Source organism: Colossoma macropomum, unplaced genomic scaffold (genome assembly GCF_904425465.1).
Source record: "Colossoma macropomum unplaced genomic scaffold, Colossoma_macropomum, whole genome shotgun sequence".
NCBI classification, from domain to species: domain Eukaryota; kingdom Metazoa; phylum Chordata; class Actinopteri; order Characiformes; family Serrasalmidae; genus Colossoma; species Colossoma macropomum.
In genome coordinates, this window is record NW_023494798.1 from 31,747,457 (window position 1) to 31,757,067 (window position 9,611).

The window sequence follows — 9,611 nt, forward strand, 5'->3', positions numbered from 1 at the left end:
TCTCAGTTGTAAGAGGCTATTTGGGTCTGTGAACTTCAGAAGAGTGTTAGCTTCCTGTCACAGAGCAGCTAAGCCCGTTAGTGGATATTACGGTGAGAGATTAGAGTAAAAATAGCCTTATTTTGCAGGTCTAGTGCTAAGAGCTAATGCCTGAGCGTGGCCAAGTAAACACTCAGCCCCCAGGGTCTGAGGCGGGGAGATGAGAAGATGACACTAGCTTATTAAGCTTTTCAGAGGTCTATTATGGAGGCCATTACACCTGTTTTTCAGCCATCCTTCAATACAGGACCTGAAGTTGAGTTGTGGCGGTGTGGGAGGTAAAGGACGAACTGAAAGAGGGAATACAGGAGCGGAAAGAACTGTCTGTGCCCAATGGTCACTCTTTCTTCACCCCCTAAATGGACTGCCAGAGTAGTTGGCAGGTGGATCGCAGGCTTAAAGGAATAATTTGGTAAAAATGGACAAATGTACAGACAAAATAAAGCAATTAGCCTGTACGTTTACCACAGGTAAGGGTGTTATTAGGCATGACATGAAGCACAGTGAAACTCTCTTACCCCTGATAAAATCACTGTAATGTGCAGCCTCAAGTGGCTTACTGCTTTTATAAAACAGCAGATGACATTAAATATGATAAAACACACAATCTGTCTAATAAAGATTTAGGATCTTAAATATTAATAATAGAGATAAACAATTTTTTCACCAAGATACGTAGTTTAGAGTATAAGACTGTTTCCATCCAACCACAGACTCTTGAAAAAGAACAAGAATTTTCGCACATCACTGTCTACAGCAGTGATTCCATGAACCTTTTAAACTTTCTGTCATATAATAATAAACATGACTGTTTAATAATCATAACACTGTTTAATGTAAAACTTTCACTTTTTGCACACTGGATGGTGACTCTGACTTCCTTCACCACCTCTATGCGATTTCCAGTTTTATTTAGCACCAAACTAATGGTGTTGTATGTCCCTTTCCTCCACACTGGGACTGAATCTCAAATATAGTGCACTGTGTAGGAATTCAAATACTGGCTTCTGCACCCAAACAGTACATAATATAGCTAAGAAGTGGAGATTTGGGATTCAGGCACGTCCATACTGCACAAATAATGCTCTGTTTGGGTGTCGAAGTCTATCTGAGATTACGTAAAGGGAAATTATGCAGATATTATGAAATTCCATTTAAAATATCTGCATAATTAAACGAGTGAGATGTAAACAAAGTCATTCAGCGTGGTTTGATGTAAAATGCTCCATTCTAAAGAAACAGAATTGTTCACAGTGGTGGTGAAAGGAACCAAACGTCCATGTCTCTGCTATGTCTGATCCACTCAGACCAGCACAACACACACTAACACACCACCACCACATCAGTGGTACTGCAGTGTTGGGAATGATTCACCACCCAAATAGTACCTGCTCTGTGAGGGTCCATGGGGGTCCTGACCACTGAAGAACAGGGTAAAAGGGGGCTAACAAAGTATGCAGAGAAACAGATGGACAACAGTCTGTAATTGTAGTGGAGCTGATAAAATGGACAATGAGCGTTGAAACAAGGTGATAATGTTATGCCTGATCGGTGTATATGGTTTTGATATAGTTTATTTTTTAAATATATATTCATGGTGAAAAGTTATGAAGCAAAATAGTTCCCAAAGAAAACAGATTTACCCCATGCACCACGTGTAGGTCTGATAGAAGGTTTCAGATAGTAAATAACATCTATATTGAAATAAAACGTCTATATTTGTGTTGTAGACAACACAAATCCCAGGATCCCTTCTCCTCTCCTTTAAGCATAAGGAGAGGAGAAGGGATCCTGGGATGAAATTCGAGTCCTGGGCTGCTCCTGAATCTGCAGGAGAGACTTTCCTGGGCTTTCTGTAGCCATAGCGACAGCTGTCCTTGGCATCCGCAGTGGCTTTCAATGAGTGTGTCCTCACAGGTTGGTGTGTAGGTGGGAGACTGCGGTACATTCAGTCTGTTCCTTCAGTTATTACTCTCAATAGAACCGTAAATCTCTCACCCACCACTGCTCTCCAAAAGAACATCTCCATTAGGGGAGGGCACTATGACGATGTTATAAACTAAAGAAGCAAAAGCTACTACAGTTATCATACTAATTCACATCATAATGCACTTTTCATCATCATGGACAACGTCAGTACTTCTAGAACATTGAACAACTGCGCAAGTACCATAAAAAGAGAGCCTGTAAACAACAATCTCAATAACTAGTGCACAGAGTTGCGTGCAAAAGTTTCGGCACCCCTGGTCAAGTGACGTCTGGTTGATTTCCTGAGTTAAAGGAAGTAACACACTTAAAAACGTCATTTTTCCTGCTAATTTTAGTGCACAATTTCTATTTCGTCGAATTTTAAGTTTAACAAATTGGAAAAAAATAACACATTAAATGTGGCCTGTTCAAAATCTAATAATCTAATCATTTCAAGTCTTATTATTTTCACTTAGAAAATAAAAAAAATGCGTAAACTGACCAGGGGTGTTCAAACTTTTGCACATAACTGTAGTAAGCAGTTCACTGGTCAACAGCTCATTATTTTTTATTAATTGTTTGATTTCTCCTCCTGTTCATTCTTAAGCAGTGTATTTTTGCTAACGCTGAATAAAAAATCAATTAAAATAAAGATTCCTAAATGGTTCCACGTATGGACAAAACCCTTTAATCGGTATAGAAATGAAATGGAGGTTGTTTAAACTTTAAAAAGATCTTTCACACTCACACAACTCACTCACAAAAATGGTTCTCTGAAGAACCAACCACTGAAAGGTCCTTAGGGAAACAAAAGAGGTCCTTGTATGGCATCACTTCAGAAAACCCTTTTTGGTTCCATTATTTTTAAGAGTGCAGGTCTCTCGTAATTTTGCATAGCACCCTTTTAACCCTCAGAGAGCCTCTGTTGCAACAGCTGTTTAAAGCACTCTATTCACACGTACTTCTGACTAAATATGGCTTGAACTACACATCCCAGCAGCCCGTAATACTGTAGCATATCAATTCACACAGCAACTGTACATAATTAAGTAACTTAGTCTTCATAAATACAATACCTTAAAGGAGAATTCCACTGATTTCTCAAAGTCTCTGCATAATTCGATCATTAAGACACAATTATTAAGTCATATATATATATATATATATATATATATATATATATAGTATATATATATCCACATACGTATATATATATATGTGTGTGTGTGTGTGTGTGTGTATACATATATATACACATACGTATATATATATATATATGTGTGTGTGTGTGTGTGTGTATACATATATATACACATAGTACCCTAAGCATAATATGAATAATAAAACTTTTTACGATCAATAGCTTCTTAAAAACTGTTTCTTTAAGTTAAATGTGCCACTGCTTTTGTAAGAACATTTTCTTTGTTCCAGTTTGTCCACAAATCTCAATAAAATCCTGAATATTACCTTCACGTGTCTTCTGAGTTTTATATGGAATGTTGATGATGATAAAATAGTGGCAACACTGAAAAAATAAGTTTTCTTTGGGGACTATTTTGCCCCACAATGCCCTGGGTGTACCTCTCCCCCATGAATTTTAAAATACACGTTCCACGCCAAAACCTTCTCAAAGCTATCATAAAACTATGTCTCAGACATCAGGCAGGGTAGCAATAACCATTTCACCTAATAACTTTCTGTGAAGGGGGTTTTTAGAGGCGGACGTCTGGTTCCTATCACCACCACTACAACAGAGCATTTCACACCAAATCACTCTGAATGACTTTACGTCCTAGCGATTGCCTGATGCAGTTGGTAGCAATGTTGATTTAAATTCAGATTGTTTTATCACTACTACTGCCAGTTCAATATCATTCCTGTTATCGTAACTACAGAAGAGAATCAATAAATTAAATCTAGCTTTGTTCCCACGCTTATCAGACTGCGGGATTCCACAGTAATTTCCTAAATGACATAATAAGACGCGTCAGTGGGGATCTAGTGAAGCTGGAGAGGAAATGACTGATAGGTAAAGATGGTGGTGTAATATGGGAGGGTGAATGGAGTGAATATCACCCTCCACACACTGTAGATGATTAAAGGTGAGTTTATCTCCTCCTCTTGCGTACACAGCACTGGGTATTTCCTAGTGTCTCTGGGTTTGAGCAGAGGATTTAAAGAACACTCTGAGGTTAAACACGTCATTAAGGTCGGCTGCCTCTGACCTTTCATTAACTAATGGAACATCACATCAACTAAAGCGGCTCCACAAACGTAGAAGTGTTTATTTCTGACCGTCCTCAAGTCAAAAAACATCAATCCTTGTTGGGGTTTGGAGGTCAAGACACAAATCTGATCAGCAGTGAAAGACGCAGAATGGATGTCCTCCCTCGGTAAAAAGGGAACATTTCATCAGTGTTTTGTTTGGGGCTGAATACATCTATTATATTAGTGATCACGCCATCTACTGATCATTTTGACAAGTAACTGAGTAATCAAAGTTTTTAAAAAAGGTCAAAGAATAAAAAATTGTCTTAACTGTAGAGTAACAGGCCGTGCAGATACTTTCATTCCAAAGCACTTTACTGGGAAATAATGAACTACAGGCCTTCAAAAAGACTTCATTAAAAAATGTGTCTAAAAGTCTGTATCCACCTGCAGGTGAATGTAAAATATGCATTATCAGCACACAAACTGCCAACTAATCACTGCCCATTTATCGTTATGGTAAATTATAATCATTTCTTAACAGCAACTGTACATAATTAAGTAACATAGTCTTCATACATGAAATAACTTAAAGGAGAATTCCACTGATTTCTCAAATTTTCTGCATAATTCAATCATTAAGACACAAACAAAGTCATTACAGTGTCAGAATTGTCCATAGTGGTGGACATGGTAACCAGTCAAAACATTTAATGTATATATATACACATAAATGTATGCAAAATCACTCACACACACGAAATGGGCGTAGCATAACCACGGAAACGGATGTAGAGTAACCATGAAAATAAGTGAAGAGTAGCCATGGAAACCAGTGTAGTGTAACCATGGAAAAGCATGTAGCATAACCATGGAAACGAGTGCACTGTAACCATGGAAATGCGTGTAGCTTAACCACAGAAACGGGCGTAGAGTAACCGTGGAAATGATTAAAGACTAGCCATGGAAACAAATGTAGTGTAACCATCGGAAATGGTGTAGCGTAACAATGGAAACGGGTGTAGAGTAACCACAGAAATTAGTGTTATTACAGAAATGCACATAGAGTAGCCATGGAAACTGCTATAGTGTAGCCACAGAATTGGATTTAGTGTAATCATGAAAATGGATTTAGCGTAACCGTGGAAATGGGTACGGTATATCCATGGAAATGGGTGTAGCGTAACCACAGAAATGGGTGTAGTAACCATGGAAATGAGTGAAGAGTAGCCATGGAAACGAGTGTAGTGTAACCACAGGAAAGGGTGCAGAGTAACCATAGAAATGAGTAAAGAGTAGCCATAGAAACGAGTGTAGTGTAACCATCGAATATGGTGTAGCGTAAACGGGTGTAGAGTAACCATGGGAATGAGTGTAGCGTAACCATGGAAATGGCCGTAGCATTACTGAGGAAGTCGAGTAACCGTGTAACTGGGTGTAGAGCACCCAGGGAAACAGCTGTAGTCCACAGGTCCACATATCAGTGGCTCAGTGATGGATTTCTTTAATCAGCTCATGTTATAATTGAATTCCTCTTAGCTGCATTATGTCAGCTGGGCAGTAACAGTGGACCTGCATTATTTACAGATTTCACCACAGCCTCTAGCTCACGTTGAAAGCGTGAAAAAGTGCATTTTAAAAAAGTGATGGAGGGCATATCGTCCCTGTCCACAGCGGAAAGACTCACAATGAAGTCCAATAAACCATCAGAGATGAGCAGCGAGATGCCATTGAGCAATAAAACAAGACACACAGACTGAAGGTCATTTCCCCCCATCAAACACACACACGGCAGTGTGGGCTAATTTAACACACCTCACACAGCTAATCACACCGTAATGCAATAAAATCCGCTACTGCTGCTGATGTCAGCGTAAATAATCTTTTGTTTGGTGTTGTGCTCATTAGATGGACCAAGTAAATGCCTGGAAACATTTTTTTTATTTCTTCCCACCTGTTTTCAGGAAAGCCAAGCCTTTCTGTGCTAGAACTCAACTGAAAATGGCTATCGGTATCCCGTGTTCTGGGCTAGGATTGGCCAGTAGTCAAATATATAACATACCATACAGCATAAAGTATGGTGTAGTATGATGCTGATATTTCATAGTTTTCAAACTATTTGGAGGTGCAAAAATTAATACTGGATTATTAATGGAGCTGTAGATAATTCAATAATTCAGAAAGCTGTATAGCATCCAGAATGAACTTAACATCCCAAAAATATATATATATATATACACATATATATATACATACATATATATATATATATATATATATGGGGGGGGCATCTCTATTTTCTTATTATATTATATGTATTTATATTTATTATTTGCACTCTATTGTCTCTTTGCCTACGCTCTATTTTACCCAAAACATATTCCTCATATATGCAGGTGTACTTCACCTATATAAAGTAATCCAGACTCTGTGTCTGTGCAGATGCATGTCTTTCAGATAAAGACATGAATGAAAGACATGAAAATCTAAATCGAGCTGTTCTTAAAATCATATATACTTCCCTTCCACACAGACCTGGTTATGGAAGGAGATGAATGAGCTCAGACATGCTGGACTCCACCCCTACTGGACTTTGCCTTCATTCCAGTCTCAGACTGCACAGCGCAGTCCCAGCAGACACTGCAAACCAACACCAGATTAACTGCGGCTCAACACCCTACTGTCTTCAGACTCAGGACGGCAGAGTAATGATTAAACTGGAAAAGCTGATTCTGCCCCATAGAATGAAAACAGCTGACGCTGTCAGAGGTTGACAAGAGATTCTCACAGGGTCAACTTCTCACACACACAGCTGCAAATGATAAAAGATGATGCTGAAGAAAGACATCGTACAAATGATCATTCCATGGTACTATAGTTGCATCTAAACGGCTGCGGCAAAAACAATGAAACTCTTGGTAAAGAAGCCATGGAAATGGTTTAGCATAACCAATGAATATCAAGGTAGAGTAACCATGGAAATATGTGTAGTGTTACCATGGAAATGGGTGTAATGTTACCATGGGAATGGGTGTAGTGTTACCATGAAATGGGTGTAGTGTTACCACGGGAATGGGTGCAGTGTTATCATGTAAGTGGGTGTGGCGTTACCAAGGAAATGACTCAGTATACCCAAAGAAATCATGGTACAGTAACCATGGAAATAAGTATAGTGTGACCATGGAAATGGCTTAATTTGTGTAGCATTACCATGGGAATTGGTGTAGTGTTACCATAGAAATGGGTGTAGTGTTACCATGGGAATGGGTGTAATGTTACCATAGAAACGGGTGTAATGTTACCATAGAAATGGGTGTAGCGTTACCACAGGAATGGATGTAGTGTTACCATGGAAATGACTCAGCATAATGAAGGAAATCATGGTAAAGTAACCACGGAAACGAGTGTAGTGTGGCCATGGAAATGACTCAGCATAATGAAGGAAATCATGGTACAGTAACCATGGAAACGAGTGTAGTGTGACCATGGAAATGGCTTAACGTAACCAATGAAAATCATGGGAGAGTAACCGTGGAAATTTGTGTAGCATTAACATGGAAATGGGTGTAGTGTTACCATGGAAATAGATGTAGTGTTGCCACGTAAATGGCTGTAGCATTACCATGGAAATGACTCAGCATGACCAAGGAAATTGTGGTAGAGTGACCATTGACATGGCAGTAGCGTTACCATAGAAATGACTTAGCATAACCAATGAAAATCACAGTACAGAAACTATGGAAATGGGTGTAGAGTAACCATGGAAACAGCTGTAGTCCACTGGTCCATGGTACTACAGCTATGTCTCAGCATTTAGCATAGCAACCTAGTATTTATTTAAGTCTTACTAAAATAGCTACAATTATTATGCAATCATAAACAGCTCTGCTCATCAACATGTACAGCCTACAGACTGTTTGAAACCTACAGAATAATCAGAATATTAACATCACATTACAACAATTTTATACATGTATCTGCAACAAAGTTGGTTTTATCTTTCTAGATACTAGGTTCAAGTTTCAGTAAAGATTTTAAGGCTTGCTGTTGATGTAAGAATAACCATTTCTCATATCTGACACAAAGTAGTAATCAAAAAATTGTTGATTTTGTGTAAATACGTTAACACATCCTGTATCTGAAAAATAAGTTTAGTTTGGGGACTGTTTTGTCTGCTATAATAAAACAGTAATGTCTCAGACATCAGACAGTAACTTTCTGTGGGGGAGCTTTTAGAGGTGGACGTCTGGTTCCTATCACCACCACTGTGAACAGTTGTGACTCTGTAAGTTTCTCTACAAACACTTATTCTCACATCCAATCACTCTGAATGACTTTGATTACATTTTAAACACTTAAAAGACTGATTAATGCAGAAATTTTGAAAAATCAGTGGAATTTCCCTTTAAGGTCTGTTATGGTGGTATATATACCAGAAGGGAAACACCACAAACACCAAAAAAGCTATGTAGTTTCAGTAAAGTGAGCAGACAGTTGTAAACCAACACAGACAAACAACAACCAGTCAGAACAAAACAGCAGCAGAAAGCAGATAAAGCGCATTTGTGTATCTGCTGGTTTTTCTCGAAGCCTCTGCGCTGTGAAAGAGAAAGAGCAGCCTGTCTGTGAGCCTCAGTCACTGCGTGGCACAGTCAATAACCTCCACACCGCCCAGTCGGCACTGAAGTAACTTACAGTCCGGAATAATTTGCTAAAATATTAAGCAAACAGCTCTAGTTTTAGATCTTAAACTTGGCTAGAAACCAGAGTAACCAGTACTAATAGTCGTGACTTACGAAGCTGTAGCCTGACTTCTTCCTCCAGCTCTGTGTTTTTCTGGATGGACTGAAGGTGGGAGCTGCCGAGCTGAGCGGCGTTATTTTTTTATTTCTTCCCACCTGTTTTCAGGAGAGCCACGCCTTCCTGTGCTAGAACTCGACAGCGATTGGCTATCGGTATTCCGCGTTATGGGATAGGATTGGCCAATAGTTTGTATGCAGACGAAGTCTAACAATTCAGCCAATCCTAGCGCAAAATACGGATCTATTAGCCAATCGTGGCGCAGGGAGGCGGGACTTGAAGGATTACAGGTGGGAATAAAAATAACCTTCGCGTTTTCGTTCTCACTTGTTGCACAGACAGGCATCAGCAGCCTCTCTCTCTCTCTCTCTCTCTCTCTCTCCCTCCCATTTCTCTCTTTTTCTTCCTCCTACTATTTTTCACTCTTTCTTTCTCTTCCCTCTCCCCCACTATTTCTCTCTTTCTTTCCTCTACCCCAGTATTTCTCTCTCTCTCTCTCTCTCTCTCTCTCTCTCTCTCTCTGCTACTGTTTCTCTCTACCGTTCACTCTTTCTCCTTCTGTTCTTTCTTTCTCTTTCTCTCTACTCATGCTACAC

General features: G+C 39.2%; 1 protein-coding gene across 4 annotated transcripts in view; it reads right to left on the reverse strand.

Annotated features, from left to right (window-relative positions):
* gdpd4a (glycerophosphodiester phosphodiesterase domain containing 4a) overlaps positions 1-9,103 on the reverse strand; it is a 49,967-nt gene extending 40,864 nt beyond the window's left edge. For all 4 annotated transcript variants that reach the window (XM_036584926.1, XM_036584925.1, XM_036584924.1 and 1 more), the window contains exon 1: positions 9,012-9,103. The gene's annotated coding sequence lies outside the window, so the exon portion shown is untranslated. The remainder of the gene's footprint in view (positions 1-9,011) is intronic.
* Positions 9,104-9,611: the final 508 nt, after the last annotated feature.